Here is a 16,529-nt window from a genome sequence, read left to right on the forward strand (position 1 = left end):
TCCTGAGATAGCCATTTCTCTAGCAGCCTCACCAATTGGGCCCCCACTTGGGTAAAAGTCTGCTCTGGTTTCTTGGTGATTGACCTGAATCTTTGCCTCAGCTGTTCCGCATTTATCCCATGTCTGGCAAACACCAGTTTTTTAAACTCTGCAAAATCTTTCATCAGTTCCTCTGGCATCTCTGCATAGACTTCTGCAAGGCTGCCACTGATTAAAGATCACATGATGGTCATCTTCTCAGTTTCCCTTACTGAGAAGTCCACAAACGCTCTTTCCACTAGGGAAAAGAACACCTCAGGACAATCTCCCTTGTGGTACACAGGGAATTTCTTCAGGTCAGCTTTAGACAATTGGCCTCCCTCGGAATCCCTATTGTTATTATTGTTCTGGTTCATCATTTCCAATTTTCTTAACTCAAACGCCATCCTTTCTTTTTCCAGAGCAATTTTCTCTCTCTCTAATCTTTCCTCCTTTTCCATTCTCTCTCTCTCTAATTCGAAATGTCTCTGTTTCTCTCTTTCCCTTTCCTCCACTTCAAATTGCCTCATCCTCAGTTCATGCTGTTGGGCTATGAGCATTTTCCTGAGTTCTGGGTTCTGTTCTCCCGTGCTGTCACCCTGCACTGAGCCAAATTCATCCTCAGAACCTTGGTCAACCTGGGGGTCTTTCACTTCACCCATTTCTGCCATTTGGCTTCGAGTCAAGGGCATAATTCCCCCCCCAGAACAGGCTGCTTTCAAAAGTCAAGCCTCAAAATAAAGCGACCACTTTTTTTTTTCTTTTGCCTCAGAACCAGCTTTCTATAGATTACTGCTGTTCTTCAGCACTAACTTGCAACAGTTGCGAGCCAGAGTCTACCCCCCTCTGCTAGGCCTCTCAGCAGGCAGGCTAGATCACTGCTACCACACAGTTTTGCCTCAGCTTTTTTCCCGCCAAAACAGGCTGCCTCAGAGCTCCCTAATCTAGTCCCCAATCTGAGGTTACTCGTTCTTCTACTAGCGCACCCCCCGTGAGGTACACCTAGAAGATTACCTACGTGCTCTCAGATTGTCCCTGACTAGACCCCCCTTGCTCTGGGCACACTTGCCAAGGCTTTGCTGTACCACTGGACAACTGGACCAGTCGTATCCCATACGCTGGACACCAATCAATGTGACAAACCCAGACCTACTGGGACATGCCACACGTTAACTAAGCTGCCACCAACCATTCCCTATAAGAAGTCACACAGACCAGGGATGGATTTTCAACAAATAAAAGAATAAGGTTTATTTAAAACAACACACAGGGAAAATAAAATGATCAGGTGAATAAGATACAGTAACGTGGCTTAGTCTCACTCATGCATACACACAGTTTGGTTCACACAGAACACTTAACTTGAAGCACAGACCCTGAACCTATCAGTTCTGGCTAACCATACAGACACCTGAACCTATCAGGTTGGTACTGACTGACACACAGTAGTACCCTGTCTGACACACAGACTCCCACACCAGCTTCTTCTTCTCAGCTTCTCCTAGCTTCTTCTCACAAGCTCCACATATATATACAGTACAGCCCCTCCTCCTGATGTCCCGCCTTCCACTCCCCATAGGATGGAACTTTCCCTCCAAACCATGACAGACAGGTAACATCAGTGCTGTATGTAACAGCTAGTACCTCTTGTGCAATTCCATTTTATGCCTTTTATGCAGTTCTTTAAAAATGCAACCAGTTGTGTAATCGGTACACACACAAACAGCCTGAGTACAAAGCAAAAGAAAGAAGCAAAGCATTCTCTGGGCTGTTTACAATGTAATTATGCAGCTACACATTCCCCCCCCCCAAAAAAAAACAGTTAGTTGGGAATCTACTGACTTTGGAAAGATGAAAGGCTAAGTAAACCTTGAGCTGGCTACTTGGGATTGAACCTGGATCATGAGCAGAGTTTTGGCTACACTACAGCAGTTTAACCATGGTGTCATACCTTGTGATACAAGCTATCTAAAAGACTGCATCTCTCTATGAGGCATTAAAATTAGAGATGGAGATGTATATAAAAATGGATCGGCTTTTTCAATGAAAATAGTTGATTAGTTAAAAATTCATCCCTTCATATTCATGGGTTCCAGATACTCCCATGAATACGAAGATATGAATATTTACCCAATTTTATTTGTCCATATTAAAAAACCCCCAAAAAAACTATTATGCCTACTGGCCGCCAATCAGATGATCAGCAGAGAATAAGCAGCCACCCACCCCCACAGCCATCCAACCCCACAGCCTACCCTCCCACCCCTTTCCTCTCCCTATCTTACCCCTCTACCACCCCCACCGACACCCCCTTCCTATTAAAAACAACAAAAAACACAATTCTGCTAACCCGCTGCTGATCAGCTGATCGGCAGCAGATAGGCAGCATTCTTCTCCCTCAGCCAGCCACCCCAACAGCCTACCCCCACACCCCTTCCTTTTCCTACCTTAGCCCCCATCCCACCCCCCACCGACACCCCCTTCCTTAATCGCTGCTGCCAAGGTCTCCTTCTGGCCTTCCAGCCCCGCATGTAAAAAGGGAGACTGGCTGCCCTTTACAAAGATGGCGACTGTGGCTTCACTTAGGGTATGGAAGCTCCAGCTGCCATCTTTGCAAATAGCAGCCTGGATTCCCTTAGCCTGCCTTAGGCAGCCAATCTCCCTTTTTACAAGCGTTGCTGGGAGGCCAGAAGGAGACCTCGGTAGCAGTGATTAAGGTAAGGGGGTGTTGGTCGGGAGACTAAGATAGGGAAAGAAAGAGGTAGGTGGGTAGGCTGTGGGGGTGGCTGCCTGTGTGTGTGTGTGGGGGGCGGCTGCCCATCAGCCTCCAATCAGCTGATTGGCAGCCAGTAGGCAGAATGGTGGGGTCTGTTTATTTGTTTTGTATTGCTGCTGAAGAAAAAAAATAATGTTTCATGCATGCCTCTCAGTGCCAAAGACATCTCATTCTGCTGAGGTCAAAAAATAACTCCCTCAATACCATGGGCTTCTGTGTCATGTGGTAAGCTCTCCTGGTGGGACCCAATTTGTGAGTGAATAACTTGGATGTCCAATATCCAATCTTCACCAGTGTTGGCAGACGTGTTGGGGAAAGACAAAGGAAGGTCCATAGTGATTCTGGATTCTCTAAGTGCTTGGGGGGAGCTTTCCTCAGGGTATCCTCTTTGTGACTATATAACTCAAGGGTCTGTTATCCAATGTTCACCAAAGTTTCAGGAGTTGTAGAAAAGTGTCTCAGCAAGTTTCCCTGCAAATTTGGTGTTTCTAGGTGCTTAAGGGGCCAGTTTTATAGCCATTTAACATGAAGACAAATTGACAATTTGATTCATCAATTCATCAAAGAATATTCATATATTCGTATTTGTTGAATCATTAACCTTGATGAATCATGAATCAAAATGAATCACCTTTTTTTTTGCATTTGTCCCTATCTCTAATTAAGATTATCAGGGAAGGCCTTTCTCTTGGTCCCACCACTCTCACAGGTTTGCTCGGTGCGTACATGGGAGAAGGCCTTCTCTCTCAATCATCCCAGACTCTGGAACTCCCTCCCATAAGAAGCTAGTCTGGTCCCATCTTTGCTGTCCTTCCACAAGCAAGTAAAGACCTTTCTCTTCCGTCAGGCTTTTCCTTAGTGACTTGTTTAATTCTTTTTGTATACTTACTGTTTTTAGCTTTTAAGTATTGACTTTTTAATGGGTGTAAGCCACCTTGAAGCCTTTTAAGGAGAAACGTGGAGTAAAAATATTTTAAATAAATAAATATTAAACATTAATATCTGAATAGATTCTGTTCCTTTGGTCTCAAAATGTGTTTTTACCCAAACATATGTATCTGCAAATAAATAACAGTGTTATATCGCTAAAGGCCCCAGCCTGGAAGTCCTGAACTAGGCAGCTCTGGAAGTGCCACTTATTTTTGCCACAATCCAAAACATATACCATACTCATTTACCATCTCCCAATTTTGTCTGGCCTCTACTGCAATTAGCACACACCACCTAATGTAAAGAAGTGTAACAACTCTACGACCCTTCAGCTCTCAAATGATTCCTTTTCTTCCCATGCCCTGGTTATCTCAATATAATGTTCTATGCTACTTTCTTCATGCTTCTTTCCTTCTCCACAACTCCAATACTGTAGTCTGATGTTTCAAATTTCCTGACTATAGCCTTCCTTTCAATGCCTTGGCCAGCCTTATTTGGTCTTCCACATCCAAGAACATACAGTCACTATCTTCAAGGTCTTCTTTTCCTTAAGTTACTTCTTTACATTTCTTCACTCCCCCACCCCCAACATGCCAGCATAGCCAGCTCCATTAAGATCTTGGCAGCAGTGAGATTCTGTCACATCCCTGGTGTGTTGATTTTAATTATGAGGTGATTTTGCATAAATTTGAGTGTCCTGTCTCTCTTTTACAATTATGCCTCTGAGGTTCTAAAGCTTTGCAGGCTTTCTGTATAGTACTTGAAGAAGCCCAGGAGAACCTATCCAGAGATAAATCCTTCCATAGGGCTTTTTCAAATCAGGACGTACAGGCAGCTGGGGAGACTTCAGAAAGCTGGAGATATACAGAAGAGAAAGAAGGCAAATAGAAGGCATTTTGATTCACTTCACAACAATTAAAGTACTCTCAGAATATCATGAAAGGTAATTCAAGAGCTATTGTAGAAGTCTTGAGAATGAGGGCATAAAAATTATTCTTTTACAGGGAAGAACTGAAGAAGAGATTTTGGCACATGCACCCCATGGATAGTATTAAAAATAATAGTCACATCAATATTACTTAAAAATAATAGTCACATCAACATTGTTAAGCCAAATATAAAAAATCATGGGGAAAGGAGTAAAACATTATGCTGAAAAGTAGTCTCTTCAAGTATTATATTTTGATCGTTTTGATTTATTATAAAATATAAAATTTAACACTTTTTCTTTTATATAAAAGCATTGCAACTCTAACACTTAAATAATCTTTCTTCATTCATGTAGAATTTTATCTTTAATATTGCTCCCTCTCTCTGACTTGAACCTCCTATGTCACCGAATTGCCTCTACTTGAAATCTGCTTCAATTCAGTTCACCATGAAAAGTTGCTGAGCATGTGAAATAAAAAAAGATTAGCTGGAGAGTTTGTGTATCAGTATCTTAGGCAAGTCCCTGGCTGAAATTAAACTGAACTACCAACCTGAAACAAGAGAGAGATTTTTCAAGCAAACAAATCTCCCTTTCCCTCATTCTGCCAAGATTAGTGAAAAATTCCACAGTGGATTTTAGGTCTGTCTCATTCAATATACATGATCATTATTTAAACTAGTACCAAGCCAGGACTAGAATTAAAATGCTCAACATGATCTGAAGTGTTTACCTTAATAAAAAAAATCATATGAGCGCTTTTCTTGTTGAGTAATTAAATCTGTGAATGCTAGCGTGATCAGATCTCCTAAGTATGGCAGCCTCCCAATGAAATAGAATTCTGCTCTGAAATATATATTAGTGCTGACCAATTATTCTTCCTGCCTCATTCTGCTGTTCTTCTTTTCCTTTTTTGAAAAAGGTTCATTAAAGGGAGAAGTTTATTCAGGACATATGATCAGGGACTTCATTCTCTGATTAATGGGGACAGAATAAAAAGATTAAGAGGTATATGATGGGAGAGAAATTCACTGTCTTTCCTTTTCCTTCCTTCCAGGTTGGCCCCACACCTTTTGCTGCCTGAGATGAAAAACAGCATAGTGTTGTTCCTCATTTCATGTACATAAGCCAAATGAACTAGCAGTCAACTATTGTGTCAATATTCCCTACAGCAAAGTTTCCACATAACTTAGTTTACTATAATATAGCTTTGCGTCGCTGTACAGTATATAATGGCCAAAATCTTTTTGGGTAGTTATATTGGCAGCAGGAAAATGGCATAATTCACAACAGCAAATTGCCATTAATTAACTTAGAGTCTTCATGGTGCATCAGTCAGGTGGCTTGGCACACAATCAAGAATTCAAGTGGTGACTTGTTAACTAGTTACAATTTGCTGTTGCAATATTCTCCTTCCAGTGACATAATTGCACAACAGAATTTTGGCCAATATGGTAGGATATGCAAGGGGTGTGTTGTGTAGAGTAATTGGCAAATATAGAATTATTAGAAGAATGTGTGTATTTGGACGGAAACTGGCTGGATGTGAAAGAGATTTGGAACAGTGTGGTGTATAGATGGCAGAGATGACAGAGATTGCATATGAGTTAGGGGGAAAATATTTAAGAGTTTATTATCAGTGCAGCACCAAATATGCAATCTGAGTAAAGGGAAATCCATTAAAAATAATTTTCATGGGAGAGGAAACTGAAGAAATTCTCATGGACAAGGGAAGGCAGCCCATTAATGTCACACTTGTCAAAACAAACAAACAACCCTGACAATTGCTTTCTGGGTAAGAAGTGGTTAACTGATGAAAAAAGGGGTCAGCTTCTGGGATTTTCACTTGCTTGCTGTCACTTTGTGAATGGTAGTGAGCACAGGAGGGTACCTTGTAGACTAGGGATCCCCAACCTCCAGTCTGCGGCCTGGTACTGGGCCGTGGCCTTGGCAGGATTGGGCCATGGAGAGAGATCTCCCGCCCCCCCCTGCATGCCCCCCATGCACAGACCCCCACATGCATGCAGGCATTGCCCCCCACCTGCATGGACCCATGCCCCCCCGCCAGCACATTAAGCCGGTCCACAGTGCAAAAAAGTTTGGAGACCACTGTTGTAGACCATCTTGACTGCTGGCATTGGTGCTATCAACATTCAAGCTGACCTTTGCTATGTAAGGCTTGGCATCCTTTTTTCTGCTGGCCATGCAGGCACAATATTGTGCAGCATTATTGAGCCATTTCCTGGTATTCTGAATCACAGATAAAGAAGCACAATATCCCACCTTCATGAAACTGAGGTGTTTTTTTTTACAGAACTGAATTTGACTAAGAGGTTCAAGTAACACGCTTGAAGATCCAAAATGAAAGCATGTAGCATGTTGAAAAACACCAGTACCATGTAAATTGGTTGTACAAACAGTGAGAGGAAAGTTATGCAACTGAAATCAGATCAGAGATGCCCTGGAACAGCTCTTTTAAGTGAAGAAAGTAAGATGCAGCAAAAACTTTAAATTGGCTTTTCAGTGCTGCATATTCTTGGTTCTTCCATATGTCATGGAGTCATGAACTTTAACACAGGCAATTATAAAAAAAAATTGATGTATTGGAAATGTGGCTTTAGCACTAAATGCAAAGAATGTATTGGACCAAGAGGGTGATAAAGGAACAAACTACTAAAACAAGTGAATAAAGACCCCCAACATCATTAAAACACATACAATGCAGAGGTCTTGAATATTTCAGTCACATAATGATAAATAAACACATGCACATCTGAACATTTATGATAAAATAAATGGGGAAAGAAGTGCAGGAAGGGGAAGAATTTACTGGTTGAAGAAATTGGCAAAGTAGCTGGGATGCAACAAAACACTTTTGTCCATGACAGGCATGCATGCAGAAGAGTAAGAATTATAGTTGTGTTTATCTCATTCGTGTAGTGACTGCGGAGTGTAGGAATTTACTTTGTATATTTTTGAGACAGAACCTCTGCCATCTTCCCATACATCTGGGAATGCTCATGGAAGATATCACACAGTAAATGTTGATAAGCAAAATGGTTTCCTTAATAAAGATACTAAGAAAAATAAGTGCAGCAGCCATGGTCATATTGCAGTTATGGATAATAAGTTTGAAATATTTATGGACATATATTCTAAAGAACCTTGAACATGAGGCCAAAAATAAGAAGTGAGGTGGGGATAGAGAGAGGGAGAAGGAGAAAGAGAAAGAGAATGAGAGATTGGCTTTTAAGGAGACAACATATTAAGGAAACCAAATTATGTCAGAAAAGCAGTTTCACCTTGTCTCTGGGGGAGTGGGATACAATGCTGTCTTTCTTCAGACTGGCTACAAAGCTAGCAGTAGGAAGTTGTATTATAAGATCTGGCCATCAAAAATGTAAAATCTGGAAAACCCAGGAAAGGTGTTGAGTGGTGACTATGCGCTGAGCGAAAATTTCTCATAAGATATTTGTTCTGAGAAACAAACAAAAATCTGAGTCTGTTGCTTTTTTCAAAAATTTCTCCACCATGTTTTTTGGGGGGAGGAGGTGGCTACATCCCCACCAGCATCCTATGTTCTAGAATGAAAGTAGTTAGATGGCATTGTGAATGACATAAAACTGGAGCCATTGGGTGCTGTTACTAATACTTTCAGTGGCAGAATTTTAAAAAAATTTAAAAAATTGTGGATAGGGAACAAAGCTATGCTGTAAGTGCTGCTAGTGATGAACCCCACTGCTTAGAAATCATTAGATAATGTTTCTCCCCTCATAAAAAAGTAATGCAATGAAATGGTCCTCCCTACACAATTTCTGGGCCCAGAGATATGGTGAAGAATTTTGAAAGCCATTTGTGCATACCGTATATGCCACCGTATTAGGCGACGGGCCATATTAGATGACCCCCCCAAAATGCGGCGCCGGGAAGAGGCTTGGGGGGCGGCGGCAGGAGGAGGAGGAGGAGGAGGAAGAGGGGAAATGCGCACGGCTTCCCTTCCTCCTTCCCTTCCTCCCCGGCCAGCACCACTCTCGCTGCGGCGGCGGCAGCGGCGGCGGCTCCCTCCTGGCACCTGGCGTACAAGACGGGCCCCCTAATTGGAGGCATGTTTTGGGGCCCCCAAAACTCATCTTGTACGCCGACATATACGGTAACTGTATTTATTATATACTAAAGAGTCAGGAGGAATTAAGCATATAGTGTCATAGAGGTGAATAATAATTTTGTGTTGTTTACAACAATGCCCACCGTTTGGTCAGTGTGACAGGAAACAGAGTAATATCCCCCCCACAGACCATAATATGGTTTATAGATCTAATTCACTATAGTGAACTTGCCTAGGCAGCCCTTTTGTGGTCCTTGATGGAGGCCCAGTGTACTAAAGAAGTAAGTGAGCTTACATGAGACCTGGGAAGACAAGATTTTGGTACATTGCTGTATCCCAGAGTATTTGGATGTCAATTTGGATTGAACTCTGATGTACCAAATAAAATAAAATAAAATATATTTTTTTAAAAAATGTCTAAACACCGAACAGAAAGTTGTCATCAGAAATAACATGCTTAGGAAACTGGGTGGGTCATATTGGATGTGCACCCACAGACAATAAGAACAACAGCTTTGTCCCTACACCAGAATATGCTAGTGTCATGTGGGATAAATCAGCACATGCCCATGAATCATGCAGGATTATAACTGTCTGCCAGAGACTTATCCCCATTGAAAAAGTATCCTGTTTTGCTGCCATTGCCCAATCAGAATTACATTGAGTGGCGCTAACAAATACTGAATGAAATAAGGTAACTCAGCACCAAATTCATCCATTTCATGAATACTAGACTCCCTTGATCACAGCTAAAATTAAGGAAAAGTTTTCTGCACACATCTCAAGTTCTATATACTAAACTCGAATAGGCTAGGCTAAACCTATGGAGAACAAAAACAACAGACCTTGCCAAATGTTTGAATACTGAAGACTGTCTCCTGCTAGTAAAAGACTCTAGCTGGATTGTCTGGAAGTCATTTAATAGACTTCAAAGTGAAGTGAGAAGATCAAAGAATAATCAAGTTAAAATGGAGCTAGTTGGATACAGGATGAATTTTCTGTGACTTTGGAGGAATTCAAGCAATGTAATATATATATTTTGAGCACTAAGTAAGGTATCACTTTAGTTTAGTGCAACCTGACAAGCAATGGTACCATGATGGGTTTTGTGCACTGGAAGTATACAATTTTGAACTTGTAAAAAAACTTGATGGTACGTTTAATGCCTCATGTACAAAAATACTCATTTGGACCTGAAGAACTTTTATACCCTATAACATTCTAAAATTCCCATTGGGATTAGAAAGTACTCCACAACTCACACAATTCACATTTATTTATATTAGCAGAGGTAGTTGTGTCAAGTCTGTGCTAGCATATCAAGCAAAATCAAAAGAAAAATAAGATGTAAAAAAGACACAAACATAGTGACATATTAAAGATTAACTACAATATTTTAATGTGAGCTTTTGTGGACAAGTCAGCTTCTTCAGACATTAAGATTGTGTCTGAAGAAGTGGGCATGTATTCTTGAAGGCTTTCATGACTTATGTCTCTTGTGAAGAAGCAGACATGTACATGAAAGCTCACATTAAAATATTGTGGTTATTCTTTAAGGTGCCACCATGTTTTGGGTTTGTTTTTCCCCTATCTTAATACATTTAGTTAAACACTAAATTTCAAATTTATTTTCTGACTAAATGTATATTTATAAATGTAGTTTATTTTAATGTATGTTTGTTGAACAAATGATTCAGGGAGCTGCCAAATTTGAAGGATAGCTGCATAAGTACAGATCACTTCAGTTCAGAGTGAACAGAAAACCAGTTTCTCAAGCATGCTCACACACTTAGTTTCAGTATTCCAGCAGGACTTGAGCCCTAAAACAAATAGGTCAGTCTTATTATTTTCATATGCCAGCAACCATCCATCGGTGGCATCTCTGTAGCAAATTTCAGCTAGTTAAGAAACTGATGTAGGCATTTGGTGGCAGAACTTAGTGTGTGGCAGAGAGAGAGAAAGAGAGAGAGAAAGAGAGAGAGAAAGAGAGACAGAGGTTATACTGAACGGCTTAATCTAGTGGCAAAATGCTGTTAAATTTATGCTGATAAATTTAACACTGGTTTAATTATTCAATTGAATTCCAGCCATGCTTAAGATAGCAGCCTCAGAGAAACAAATCTCCTAAAACCAACCATTTAAATTTTGACAAAATTACACCTCGTGAAACATTTTGCGAAGAAGTAACCCATGGCTGTAATCCTCCCCACCTTACTCAATCTAAAATGAAAGCAGCAAAATACATAGCAAGGAGAACAGCATCCAGTCTGGACCTGGCAGCATGTCCGGAGGCAGAATCTGAAGAACAGCAGTTATTGAGTGATAAAATTCATTAACTGAAATATGTGGAAAGTAAACACAGCATGCGGAGAATCCAGGAAATTCAGCAGGTGATCAGGGTGCCGCAGGCATGCAAACATGCCTTGGACAAAAGGCCAGGAAATACACTGTGGAGAACTCTAATTGATGTCACCCGTCATGCATATTTCATGATCGTGCCTGTGTTTCAGTTCTATGGAAACCCAACTTTTGGTGAAAGGGCAAAATTACAAACATGTCATATTTATAAAATAACATACTTACTAGAACGATCTTTTATGGAGAGGCTTTCAAAGAGGCTTTAGATGTCATAATTGAAAATCTGGGTTTCTAAAAAATAATTTGGAATTTATGCTCTGCGGAGCTATATAAAAGGATGCATACTTGGAGAGGTGATGCACTGATGATGAGGTCTGCCTCACAACCTGACATAGGAAGAACCAGGTCCACTAAGCCAGTGGTCCCCAACCTTGGGCCTCCAGATGTTCTTGGACTATAACTCCCACAAGCCTTCACCGCAACCTCTGCTGGCCAGGATTTCTGGGAGTTGAAGTCCAGGAACATCTGGAGGCCCAAGGTTGAGGACCACTGCACTAAGCAACTGATTGCTGAAGACCTATTCTGGTATTATCTGAGGGACACAACAGCAATAATACTGTGCCACTGAGGTAACTTCAGTAGTTTGGAATCCTATAAGAGGATTCCATGACATGGCTCCTATCTTTTTTGTCATGCTTTCTTCAAATGGATATCTTAACCAGTCTCCTTGAACCAGAGAGAAAGAAAAAAGCCCCTGTCTGAGGAAAGCATTTCACAAGGAAATTTAGACATCTTTGAATGTCTCCTTTTTACATGAAAGGGAACCTAGAGCAGATCCTGACCTTTAGAAAGAAATAGATGTACACACAGGGCCAATCCAATACATCTACCTGCTTAAAGTGAAGAAGCAAATGGTTTCTCTTATCTATTCAAATCAAGAAACGTCCTACTCATCACAAGGCACACCATTTTGACACATAAGCAGGAAACCCTTCCTGCACATGTCTCCTTCACTGGCAATAAATAACCAGCCATGATATTCAAAACCTCCTGCCAGAGGTATTTATTAAGTCTGTGTAATGTGAGGGTCAGCCCTGGGCACATATAAAAGAGAGTAGTCCTTGATTGTGTTCTAAGTAGATTTGTTTAATTTAAAGTTAAAAAATAGTGCTGGATGCCTAGAAATGAAATGAAGTGCTGTTTTAAATAGCGTTCTGCATACTCCTTCCCAGGCTACATGTGAAACAAACGATGATATTCCAATGGTTGTTGTGGGTTTTTCGGGCTTCTTGGCCGTGTTCTGAAGGTGGTTCTTCCTAACGTTTCACCAGTCTCTGTGGCCGGCATCTTCAGAGGACAGCAATGATATTCCAGTTTAACAATTCATGTAAGGTTGTAACTCTGTAATACTTAAGTAAGAGTAAGTGAAGTTACATGTGATTTTAGACATACAAAATATTGAAATGTGATTCAAATTTATAAGGAAGTATTCACAAATGCATTTAGACTCAACCTTATAAGCTTGTGGAAGTCCACCACAACTCCTTCTCCCAAGAGCTTTCTTCACATGTATTTGGACATAAAATATACAGAAAAAGTTGTCCAATTGAGAAATAGAGAAGTAAATTAAAGAGGTTATGTCTATCAAGAACTTAAACAGGCAATGCCAGCTAGTGACATTATATGTAAGGGTTAGGCAGTGTTTGGTTTCCACACTTGCGTCAAACTTTTAGAATCATATTAGAACAACCTCTTAGTTTGGCGGAAAACTTTTCTTCATCATTGTCGTCAGTACTGAAAGTCCACATGTTCTATTGATTGCAGAGTAACAGATACTAAAGCAACCACTCAGTCTGAAGATTTGAGTTTGGCTTTTGGAGAGGAAGGGTGTTGGACAGAGTGTGTGTACAACTGGAAAATCTGCTTTAAAAACTCCAAAGCCTCCTCTTCTTCTTCCATAACCCCCAGATGAGATTTGTGTGCATGTGACCAAGTTAAGCTGAAAAAAAGATGTATTTTTCTGTTTAGCCCTTTGATTAATCTTTGACATTTTGGCTCAATTGAATGTTTTATATGCTGCTACATCTCTGATGTCATTGGCCAGCTAAGCTCATGATATGAGGTGAAGAGCCCATTGTAATTTCATGTAATGTCTATATTTACACATTGAGACTGTCTGCTAGCACTCATCCGGATCTCACCATGAGGCTGCATGGATCTTATCCTCTCAAAAAGAAAGCATTAAACAATAATGCCATCTTGGTTATCAGGTGGCCTAAATACAACAGTATGGAGACCAATAGAATGGCAAAATGCCCCACAATAGGTGTCAATCAATATCTATTACATTATCAGCATGTGTATCTGGTGTAGATCATACATCCTGATCCACATGTGTCCTTTCTCATCTTCTTTTCAGGACAGATGTCAGTTCACCTGAATGAAAGAAAAGAACAATTCTGTCTTATGTTATAAGGCTATGGGGGATATTCTCTGAATTACGATATAGTAGCTGGCATCAGTGATTGATTCCGTGAGCAGGGTGTTTTTCTTAAACAAGAGGACAATAAGCAACTCTGCTATGCTGTTCACATTGTGGCAATGGAAACATGGTGATCCAGTTGTCATTATGCACATGCAATGTTCCTGCCCAAAGAGGTGCTGATTTTTCCACTACTTTTTTAACTAGCTGGGTCACACACTCTTCAGGCCATCAAGGGCACCGCTCAGGTTCTTTTTCATAATATTTAATGCCTAAAATCCGACTGGAAAAGCTTATCTTTATGTGTTGTGGGCATATTTCCCTTCATTAACAGTCAGGGTTCCCTATTCTCTTCCATACAAAACAAACAAGGAGGAGAGATTGGTTCAAAGAGGATTTTCACTTAGAGACCAGAGGTAATGTGTATGAACAGAAAAGTATGTTCTGAGATATAAGCAATAAGGCTTAAAATAAGAGCAAAATCTAAAGATATTTCTTCATAAATTCTACCACAGATTACTGACTTCCTTCAGCTATTTTCTCTAACTTTCTGACATTTCCCTCTAGACAGTCAAATCTCTGCTTATACATAACACCTACCTAACTTTAAAATACAGTCTTCAAATGGGCGGAATCACCACAGCATGAATCCAAACAAGTTAGGTTTCTAAATTACTCCAAGAGTGGTATTTTCTTGCAGAATTTTCTTTTGCAGCATCTGTTAGGTACCTTAAATGACCCTCAGAATAAGCCCTAGTCACACTGTCAACTTGCAGAGTGAAAGCTTTGATATGCCTTAATCCTAGGTCTGACATACCATGCCAGTAAGAACTGTGATAGATAGGGATGAAACTGTCAGCTTTGCTTTCTCTCACATGCAAATAAGTTTCAAGTTCGTTTCATCAACTCTAGAAAGAAATTTGCAAATGTTATTATGGTGATTCGAGTGCACCTCTGGCTGCCACCTCTTATTCCCACAGGCTCCTATTATTATTTTTGTTTTAGAACCACCACAGGCCTCTAAAGGGAACAAAGGAAATTTCTAATTGTATATGCCATGGGTGTAGGTCTGGATGGGACCAGTTTCCCTTGCTAAATAGACTCTGATAGCATCAGATAGCTTTTCAACAGGTAGCAGAACATATTATTACAAGGCCAGAACACAATAATAGACCATATTTAGCTAGCTGACTGACAACTTCCTTTTCTTTTTTCTTTATTTTTTTGGTTACATTTGTATCTTATGTAACCTTTTCTTTTTTCTTTTTCTTTTTGGTTACATTTGTATCTTATTTAACCTATCTAAACTTTATAACAACGGCTTCTATCATACAACAACATGCCATTCTGTCTCCTCCTCACTTCACCTTGTCTCTCTCTAAGAGTATTTGTTCAGCATTCCTTCCAACCATGATAATGGTACTGCATCTGAGAGTCCATACAATGCAAGGCTGAGAATAGTGTCAAAAGAGACAAGATAGGACAAAGCCCCTTGATTTCCATTTTTTTCTCATTTCTTTCTTGAGCGCCTCCCAGTACATCCAGCAGCAAACCCCTCTCCATATATGGACATTAATACCATCATGAACTGTACAAAACTGCCACAAAAAGTACCAGATCAACCCAAAGCAACCCCAGAATAAAGAGAAAGAACACCACAGAGTGGATGACCCTTTCTTTCTAACTCTCTTGCTGGCCCTCACTGATTCTTTTCTCTGTAGCACATCTTCACAGGAATCAGAAGGCTGTCCTACAAAGTTGCCCCTAACAAAAACAAACTATACAAAATTGTTAGCCATCTGCACTGGCCAAATTCATTCATTCATTCATTCATTCATTCCTTCGTTTGTTCGTTTGTTCGTTCGTTCGTTCGTTCGTTCGTTCGTTTGTTTGTTTGTTTGTTTGTTTGTTTGTTTATTTATTTATTTATTTATTTATTTATTTATTTATTTATTTATTTATTTATTTATTTATTTAGGGTGGGAGGGCAATTGTCTTTCATGCAGATTTTAAGGATGAGAGTAATCTCAGAAAAAAAATGAGATATCAGTCTTAAATTGTTATCTACAAACATGTTTGCATACAAGGAAATTCAAAGCCAGATTTCTACAATCTTTTAAATATCTAGACAGGAGATCTTTGCTCTTCCCTTTGTTCAAATGTCGTATAATGCAAATCCTTTTCATCAAATTTGTAAAAAATATATTTGTGAGCCCCACCAGCCCTGACTTGGTTAGCCGGGCATCCCTTCTCCATCCTTTGATCCATACACTTCAGAGCAACAGATTGAAATGGAATGGAGTATTTTGAACTTAAAAGAGGGAGAACAACAGTTGGATCCAAACACAGTCCAGGTTCCTTGGTCCTAGTTCCCAACATTGATCCAATCACAGTTTCTTGCCATTTGGTTCTCTTCACCAATGGGTGGTGGTGGTCATTCTCTCCAGGGAGTCCACTTCTTGTCACAGGTAAGAAAGTCTGTGAAGCTCTAGGTCTGGGACTTCGTTGCCTTCAGACTGTGCCTAATAGTGTGGATTAGAATGCCTACCATGAGAGCAGGCATGGAAAGAACTCCCCTTTGGGGAACTATGCTGACCCCAGTTTATACAGTTCTTCTCCCCAGTGTTCTTTTTAAATATTATTTTAAATTAAATTAAATATGTTTACATACCACCACCACCCAAAAAAGGAAGTAAGAAAGCTTGGGGTGTTTGTGTTTTTCCCCTACTCCCTTCAGAACCACTCCCCAGAGGTCGTCTTTATAAATGTAGTCCCATTCCTCTAAAGGTTCTAGCTCTTCTTCAGTGGGGTCATGGAGCAATACTTCTGGGTGTTTCTCCATTTACCTTCCTCAGCATCGTCTTCTTCCTCTGGTCCTCCAAGGGCACCTGGTTCTTCTCCTCCCAGTTTTCCAAGGTCACCTGGCCCTTCC

Source organism: Pogona vitticeps, chromosome 4 (assembly GCF_051106095.1).
Source record: "Pogona vitticeps strain Pit_001003342236 chromosome 4, PviZW2.1, whole genome shotgun sequence".
Lineage (NCBI taxonomy): Eukaryota > Metazoa > Chordata > Lepidosauria > Squamata > Agamidae > Pogona > Pogona vitticeps.